Source organism: Tamandua tetradactyla, chromosome 5, assembly GCF_023851605.1.
Source record: "Tamandua tetradactyla isolate mTamTet1 chromosome 5, mTamTet1.pri, whole genome shotgun sequence".
NCBI classification, from domain to species: Eukaryota; Metazoa; Chordata; class Mammalia; order Pilosa; family Myrmecophagidae; genus Tamandua; species Tamandua tetradactyla.
The window spans coordinates 9,873,085-9,881,940 of NC_135331.1; the positions used below are offsets into that span (position 1 = coordinate 9,873,085).

At 45.4% G+C, this 8,856-nt stretch overlaps 1 long non-coding RNA gene across 1 annotated transcript; it reads right to left on the minus strand.

Annotated features, from left to right (window-relative positions):
• Nucleotides 1–6,221: 6,221 nt before the first annotated feature.
• Nucleotides 6,222–7,676, minus strand: LOC143682237 (uncharacterized). Its single transcript, XR_013175042.1, has 3 exons — nucleotides 7,568–7,676; nucleotides 6,918–6,983; nucleotides 6,222–6,456 (listed from the first exon to the last, which is right to left on the minus strand). It is a non-coding gene; the product is annotated as an uncharacterized LOC143682237 (long non-coding RNA).
• Nucleotides 7,677–8,856: the final 1,180 nt, after the last annotated feature.

An 8,856-nucleotide genomic window follows, 5' to 3' on the forward strand; every position in this document is an offset into this window, starting at 1 on the left:
TGTATTCAATTTGCGCTCATAAAACAGGAATCATAAGTATAGGGCTTTCATGAGTTCCGTGAGTGCTTCTAGCAAATTACTGAATCTGAGGTGGTTGTGGGAACCCCCAAATTTGTAGCCAAATCAGGTGGCCATAGAGACCCCTGAACTTGAGGCTGGTGCCTCAAGTGAGGGGAGCCAGGTGGATGACTTTTTAAATTATTATTATTTTGTTTCTTGTACTTTGGGTGTAAAATCTTAAAATCCACTGCCTAGCACAAGGTCATGAAGGTATCTTCCTGTGCTTCCTTGAAAGAGTTTTATCATTTTAGCTCATACTTAAGTCTCTGATCCAGTTCTAATTAATTTTTGTACGTGGTGTGAGGTAGGGATCTAATTTCATTCTTTTGCATGAGGCTACCCAGTTGTCCTAGCATTGTTTGTTGAGATGACTCTTTTCCCACTGAATGATCTTGGTACTCTTGTCAAAAATCAGTTGGCCAAATGATGGATGGGTTTATTTCTGAATTTGAGGTTCTACTCCATTGGTCCATATGGCTATCCTTTTGTAAGTACCATACTGTTTTGATAACTGTAGCCTTGTAGTAAGTTTTGAAATCAGGAAATGAGAGGTTTCCAACTTTGTTCTCCTCTTTCAAGATTGTTTTGGCTATTTGGGGCTTCTTGCAATACCATAGGAATTTGAGGGTTAACATTTCCATTTCTGCCATTTTTAAATGGCTATTAGATTTTGATAGGGATTTCATTGAATCTGTAGATTGCTTCAGGTAGTACTGACATCTTAAAATATTAAATCTTCCAACCCATAAACTTGAGATGTCTTTCCAATTATTTATGTCTTCTTTAATTTCTTTCAACAATGTTTTGTAGTTTTCAGTATACAAGTCTTTCACCTCCTTGATTAAATGTATTCCCAGGTATTTCTGTTGGTCTGTTTTGAACTCTCTTTTGTTGGAATCTTTCCCCATTAAGATACCTGATAAGGTCAGTGTGCATGACATAGCATGGGCTGTCAATGGATGAGTCAGCAGATAGCCAGTGTTTCGGTTTGCTAAAGCTGCCAGAATGCAATATACCATAAATGGATTGACTTTTACAAAAAGGATTCATTTGGTTATGAATTTATAGTTCTAAGGCCACTATAATGTCCATATTAAGGCATCAAGAGGACACCGTCACCCAAGAAAAGCCAATCATGTCCAGGTTTCTCTGTCACATGGGAAGGTATGTGGCGATGTCTGTTGGCCCTTCTCTCAGCCCTGGGTTGGATTCTAACCAGGCTCTCTCAGCTCTGTGGGTCCTTTCTTAGCTCCTCCTGGGCAAACTCTGGATTTCATTTCTTTGCTTAGCATCTCCAGGAGGCTTTTTCTCTGCATCACCAAACATCTGTGTCCTCTCCAAAATATCCCTCTCTTAAAGGACTCCTATAAGTGGATTAAGACCCACTTTGAATAGGTGAGGTCACATCTCCAGCTAATCAAAAGTTTCCATCCAACAACAGGTCAGCCCCCACAAGACCGGATTAGAAGAACATGGCTTTTCTGGGTTGCATAACAGTTTGAAAGCAGCACAGCCAGCCAGCTTTTTGGCTGAAGACTGCTAAATGACGGTATCTGGAAATCCTTTTGGGTGGTTCAGATCCAGGGAAGGATCTGACATTCACCTGCTGGGAGGCAGACTCTAGCTGCTGAGTTTCCAGAGCAGGGCTAGGGAAAAGATCTCTGGCGTCTTGTAATCCTGTCCTCCTTTCTGGAGCCTCTTTGATTTCTTTTAGAGTAAACCTCCATTCTCTAGCGGAAGGGAGAGAGGGGCAGTCACCTCAGATGTGCAGGTTGTGTATGTGTGTGTCGGGGGGGAGGGAGTATGACTTTCAACCACATCCCATTTTTAGTCCCCCTGCTTCCTGCAAGTTCCTGATGCCTCCAGTCCCTGAGATACACTGGGTCTGGCCTGCCTGTCATTGGTATCTGCTTCTGGAGTACTTGGGTCTGATCTCCTTCCACCTTGCAATGTTCATACCTATTCGCCCAGCCCCCACTTTCCACTTTCATACATTGTGGTTTGGGGCTACAGGTGTTGCCTTATCTCACTAAATATGGATTTTCCATTTCTATTTCTTGTTCTTTTGTGCTTGGGGGGTAAAAAAAGAAAAGAGTGAAAATATCTCTACCATAGTAAAAGCTAACCCCTACCAGTTTTTTTTTTTTCACTTGAATAGTTTTTAAAAAGGCAAATCACTATAAACAGATTGGGATAGAAAAACCAATCAACATATACAAGTTACAAAAGTTCTTGAAGTGTTAAAAGTTCTCATAGTAATCATTTACCATTCTAAATGTGTTGACTCCTCTTCTGAGGTTCGCCCCAGTTCTTGTTTGGGGACTCAGCCTGTTTTACCTTGTCTGGATTAGGTGCCAGACCCAATTAGTCAGACTGTAGCCTGGGGTTGATCTACTAGTTCTATGATATGCTAGTTATAGTTTAGTTCCTTCCAGAACATGCTTTCAGAACCACATCCTGAATATGGGTTATTCTTACCCCCACGCATCCTGAGGTCCACTAGTGTATATCAAAATCTCCTAGGGGGTTTATTAGAACGCAGTTTGCTGGACTCCACCCACAGAGTTTCTGATTAAGTAAAACCAGCTCTGTTTATAGTGCCAGCATTTAAAAACTCATGACATCGCATATAAACATTAATATGTTAGGATTTTTCTTGGAATTTCAGAACATCTGGTAACACTGGGCCCTGATTTCCACATGGTAGCAGTTGGAGCTAAAGAACAACTATCTCCTTTACACACAGCCTGTGCTCTTCAGTTTTCCATAGACCCCACCACTCCCTATCACTGACCTGTTTTCTTCATTTGCATTACCTGACTGGTTCCTGTAGGCACTTGAACTTGCAATCCCCAAGCCTTATTATCCACTGAGTGCTACTCAAGGAAAAAGTCAACGGAAACCTTTCCTACTGTGGGTTGTGGAGAGAGGAGGGGACAGCAAGGGGAGTTGAAGCTTCCAGAGGAAATGGGGCTCTGGGGACTGATACGAGAGTGGAAGAAATTAGAACTTTCACAATTTTGGGAAAATTAATACCTACTTCATATGGTTGCTTTGAGAATTGAGTTTATGTATATGTAAGTAAGGTGCTTAAAACAGTGCCTGGCACACAGAAGGTGCTGTTATGTTTCCTAGCACAACTGAATTGTTTTTGTTAGTTTTGTCCTGTTTTATTGAGGTATAATTTACATTCATTAAAAATCTCGTTTTACTGGGCACTTCCATGAGTTTTGACAAACATGTACAGTCATCTAAGCACTACCGCAATAAAAACAAGGGTCAATTCCAACATCCTCACCCCCAGTTCCCTCATCTTCTCTGCAGTCAACTCCTCCCTTCACCCCCAATCCCTGGCAACTGGTTCTTGTCCCTATTGTTTGCCTTTTCAAGAATGTCTCAAAAATGGAATTGTTCAGTTAGTAGCCTTGTGAGTCTGGTTTCTTTTCACTTAGAGTAATGCATCTGTGTTGTTGCATGTGCCTAGAATTCATTTCTTTTTATTGCTAAATATTATTTCATTATATGAATGAATCATAGTTTGCTTATCCATTCACCAGTTGAATGACATTTTAGTCATTTCCAGTTGTTGATGAGTAAACATTCACATATAGATTCTTGTACATTTAAATTCTCTTGGGCAAATACTAGGAATGAGATTACTGGGTTGCATAGCAAGTTTATGTTTAACTTTGTAAGAATCTGCCAAACTACTTTCCAAGATGGTTGTACCATTTTACAATCCCACTGGTCGTGTATGAGAGAATTCCAGTTGTTCCACCTTCTTGCCAACACTTGGCATAGTCAGTCTTTTTAGAGCTTCTAATGGGAATGTAGTTTTAACTCGTGGTGGTTTTAATGTGCATTTTCTGAATGTCTGATGACGTTCAGCATCTTTCACATGCCAATCTTCCATTAGTTTATATTTTTTTATAAAGGGACTAAGCAAATCCCACCCCTTTTTTATTAAATTGGGTTGTTTGCTTTCTTATTATTGAGTTTGAAGAGTTCTTTATATATTCTGGATAAAAATCCTCTATCAGATATGTGTTTTGCAAATACTGTCTACCAGTCTGTGGCTTGTCTTTTCAATCCCTTAGTGCCTTTAGCAGACAGAAGTTTCTAATTTTGAGGAATTCCAGTTTACCAAATTTTTCTTTGATGAGTATTGCTCTAATACCATATCTAAGGATTTTTGCCCAACCCAAGGTCACAAAGATTTTCTCCTGTGTTTCCTTCTAGAATTTTTAGAGTCTATGATCCATTTTGAGTGAATTTTCTTGCTATAAGGTGAAGGGCATGGGTTGGTTCTTTTTACACACGGACGTCCAACTCTTCCAGTGTCATCTGTTGAATATTTGCAGTTATTATTAACATCACCCTTAGTTCAGTGTTCTGGGGGCTGGGGAGCAGAAAGGGAACAGCCTGTTCCCCACTTTGTAATTCAGTCTCCAGTCTCACATAGCCCTTCAAACCTCACAGCCGGGGCCCGCTGCAGTTCTTTGCTGGCAGAGGATTTGTTTCAGGGTGTTTTACCTCCTTCCTCCCTTCCTGAAATCTCCTGAATAAAACTAAACCCTGAAAGGGCAGGGGTGGCCGCGCGGTCTGGCACCGTCCCTTTGAAAATAAACAAGCGCAGAAGCTGAAAGGCAGCGGCCACCTCTGGGGAGCACTCAGAGAAAGAGTTCAGGGCCAGGAAATCCGCCGCGCGTGGCTCTCCTGCCCCCGCTGAGGAGCAGGTCAGACCCGGCAAAGCCAGACGGGACCCCGACTGCTTCAGGGGGCACCTCTGACCAGGAGAACCCCAAAGCCTTTGCAAGACAGGTTATGCTGGTGAGGGAGCATCTAATAGCAGGAGGAGCGAGGGGAGGGCCGCAGCTGAGCGGTCAGTCTGTGCTCGACCATGTCTCAATGATCCCCACGCAGCCCTGTGAGATAGGTGGGGACAGGACAGTTACCCCTGTTTACAAACAGGGAAATTGAGGCATGGGGGTGGGGTGACGAAATAGGTAACTGTGAGTTTGCAATGTTTTAACAGCTTTATGGAGGTATAATTTCTAGGCCATAAATCCACCCGTTTTAAGTAGTGGACTGCTTAATGAGATCTAATGTCTGTGCATTAAATATTAAAAACCACCCTGACTATTCAGCTCCGGAATAGTTACATCACCAAAAACGTCCCCTCACGCCCTTTTCCAACCGATGCCTGCTCCAAGTCCCAGGCAACCAATGATCTGGTATCTCCTTAGTTTTGCCTTTTCTAGCTATTTCAGAGAAACAGAATCATAGAGTGTGTAGTTAAGCTACAGTGTCAAGCCAGACTCTAACAGGGAAGCCAGACAGCCAAGACAGAAAACACACCTGACGTGGGGGGGGGGGGGGGGACTCTGCCTACCTTCTACGATCTTGCAGGGGTCACGGTCTCGGGGCCTCCGTTTTCACATCTTTAAAATGAGGCTACACATTTATCTTTCTTCTTAAGGTTGAAGCCAGTATGTGATGAGAAAGTAGAGGGTAAGTATCATCCCCCCAAAACTGGAAACTGCCCAACTGTCCAGCAGCGGGAGAATGATAAGGACCCAGAGACATATTCACGCCCAAGAAATATGCTGCAGGAGTGAGAATGAATGAATGACAAGCAATGAGACGGAGCGATCCCACCGTCACCACGTTGTGTGGAGCTGGAAAAGGACTGTGTGATTCTCTGAACAGAAAGTAAAATGGGGAAAACTGATCAGAAGAATAATGCAGATAGAAATCAGGGTGGCGGTCACCCTTATAGGGCTGGTGACTGGGAGGGGGTCTGCAGGGGACTTCGAGGGGATTGGTCTTGTGTGTGTCTTGATCTGGGTGTTGGTTATGCAGGTGTGTTGAGTGTGTGACATTTGGTTGAGCTGTACCCTCACCTGGCAATAAAAAGTTTGGAAAAGTCTTGCTCGATGCCTGGCACATAGAATGTAATCGTTACAATGATGATGATGATTTCAGCTGCATAGCATTTCTACAGGGAAGTGTGGTCTACTGCAGGGGTTGACAAACTTTTTCTATAAAGGGCCTGATGGTAAGTATTTTTGATTCTGCAGGCCAGGGAGTCTCTGCCGCTGTAGCAGAAAAGCACCCATGGGCAATATAATCTGTAAATGAATGGGCATAACTGTGCTGCATTCAAACCTTTATTTTCTAAATCAGGTGTTGGGCTGGATGCCCTAGTCCGGTGGAAGACCAGCTGGGTTCCAAAGCTACCTTCACTGAATCCCCGTCTGGCCCTGGGTCAGTCTGCACGGGTCTCAGTTCCCCATCTATATGGAGGAGAAGCTGGTCCCTGCTCCAAACTGCCATGTTGGGGTTGTGAGGGAGAGAAAAGCAGGATGTTCTTTGGTGCAAAGTAGCTTGTGATTTCTGCCAAAGAAAGCCACCTAGTGTGTCCATGGACTCCAGTGTCCCACAGGTATCCCAGGGGCACCCAGAACCCACAGGCCTGGCCCCAGATCCTGGGCCTCCCAGGGGCATTATCCCCAAAAGCTGTAGAGGGACAGTGGTGGTGAAGCAGAGCCTGGAAAAATGAGTCTCTTCCTTGGAAACCCTGGGCCCTGAGGCTCCCTGCCTGGGCCTGCGAGACTGAGCAGCAGTGCCTCAGGTGAGGATGTACTGTCACACCTTCAGGCGTTTGCTCAAGCTATTCCCTTAGGCAAGAAGGTCTTCCCCTCTGCCTGTCTCCTAATGGGCTTCCCATCCTGCTCAGACCAAATGACCTGGAGCATGCTGGATGAATAACCCTGATGCCAATCATCTGGGGAAGACGCAGTGCTTCACGGAGCCAAGTGGAACTCAGAAACATGGCCAAGGCAGTTGCTTCTTACCTGTCTCTGGGCCTTGCTCCCCCAGAGCTGGACTTCTCGGAGATTGGATGTGCTTGAGGATAATAGCTGTAAGAGTAATAAAAATAGCAGCCAACGTTTATTAACATTTATTATCTACCAGGATTTGTCCTGAGCACTTTATATGTATTAACTCATTTCATCCTTATTATTTTCCCCATTCTTCACAGGAGGAAATTGGGGCCCAGAGAGGTTGAGATACTTGCCTGAGGTCACACAGCTCTGGTGTGGTAGAGCCCTGGATGCTGAGGATTAAGGCAAGGGCTGTCTCATAGGTCCAAGATAGGTCCATGTTATTCTGTTTATTTCCTCATCCTCACCTGAGAAACCTCCAAGTCCTTGTCTTATGAGAGCATGAAAAAGAAGGCAGTCTTGGAAGGGACAGAGGGCCCCTCCAAGAGGAGAATGACACTTGGACAGAAGTCAGTTCTGGAGGGGCTCCCTCTGAATTTGCCAAGGAGAAGCTCCAAGTTCCTAGGGTACACTGGGGGCTGGGAAAGGCCCCTAAAAACTGACCTAAACCATATAGGGCATTTCTTCATTCACAAAGTTCAAAAATCCAGGGAGTAAGCTGGCTTCAGGGCCATCTGGGGTTAACGCTCAAATGCTGCTCTCAGGAATCTCACACTCACCATCTTTCAGCTTTTTCCTGTGTTGGTGGCTTCCTTCTCAGGCAGGTTTCGCTCCACGTGGAAGCAAAGCAGCTTAGGCTTAGCAAGTCGACCACAGAGAGCTCCTCCTTCCCGATAGTTCCCATAGAAATCCCAGGGCTGATTTTCATTGGGTCATACTGGGTCATGTGCCCGTCCCTGAACCAATAGCTGTTGTCAGAAGGGACCAGGCTGATTGGATAGGCCTGGGTCACATGGCTATCCATGAGTGAGATGCCAGCCCCACTTAAAGACTGTGGAGGGGGAAGGTGACCCCTACTGGAAGAAGAGGGAAAATGCAACTGGACAGGCAAAGACAACTGCTATCACCCCTATAGGAAAATGCTCATTTGTCACCCAGGTGAGGAGCAGGGTAGGGTACCGGACTTGGCCTTTGGGGTTTGCAAATCCTCCTTGGCCACGATCCCAGACCTCCTTGGCACTTGTTGGCTTGGCCTGGACTTACAGCTAGACCTGAGCTTTCTCTGACCCCCTCCCCACCCTGGCCCTACCTGGGCCCTCTTTTCAATTCCTGGCTTCACCTTGGCCTATCATCCCAGTCCCTAACTGCCCTGTCCCCACCTCCAGTCTGATCTTTCCCAAACCAAAGTTGCTCATCAGTACAGATCAGACTTCTGAAAACACTACCCCAGTCCAGCCGAACCCTGGTTCAGCAACCTCCAGTCACTCCTTAGCATTGATAAGCAAACACAAACCCCTTAGCCCTGTGCCTGGGGTTCCTCCACCATCCTAGGGGTCTCCCTGCCCCTCACCATCAAAATTTTGGGGTCATTGCTACATAAGGGCACAGTATACAGATGATGCTTAATAAATGCCTGTTGAGACCAAACTTCTACCTTTTGTGCCTGAGAAAGAGGAAGTCAGCTCCACAGACAGGGAGTGCCAGAGAGGCAGAATCATGAGAGAAACAGACCGCGGCCGGCTGAGACAGCAGTTGAGGTGGGGAGAGGGGGGAAAGAGTGCAAGTGGGGCTGGGGGTGAAGACCTACAAAAGAGGAGTGTTGGAGGAAGGATGCACAGGCAGAGACTTGGGGAGTAGAGAGTGGGGAGGGCAGGTAAGGAGAGAGCAAGAGCATGCCAGCTCAAGCATTTTTTTAAGCAAACAAGGCTGCTCTGATTTGTGTTTTGTCAAGCTGAACTTTCCATATCAGGGGTTTGTTTAGCTGAGCAACCAATTCTGGTAAAAACACTGGAACATGTTTAAAAGGAAAGGGGTGGGGAGGAGAGAGTCATACAAAACAAGGAAGAGA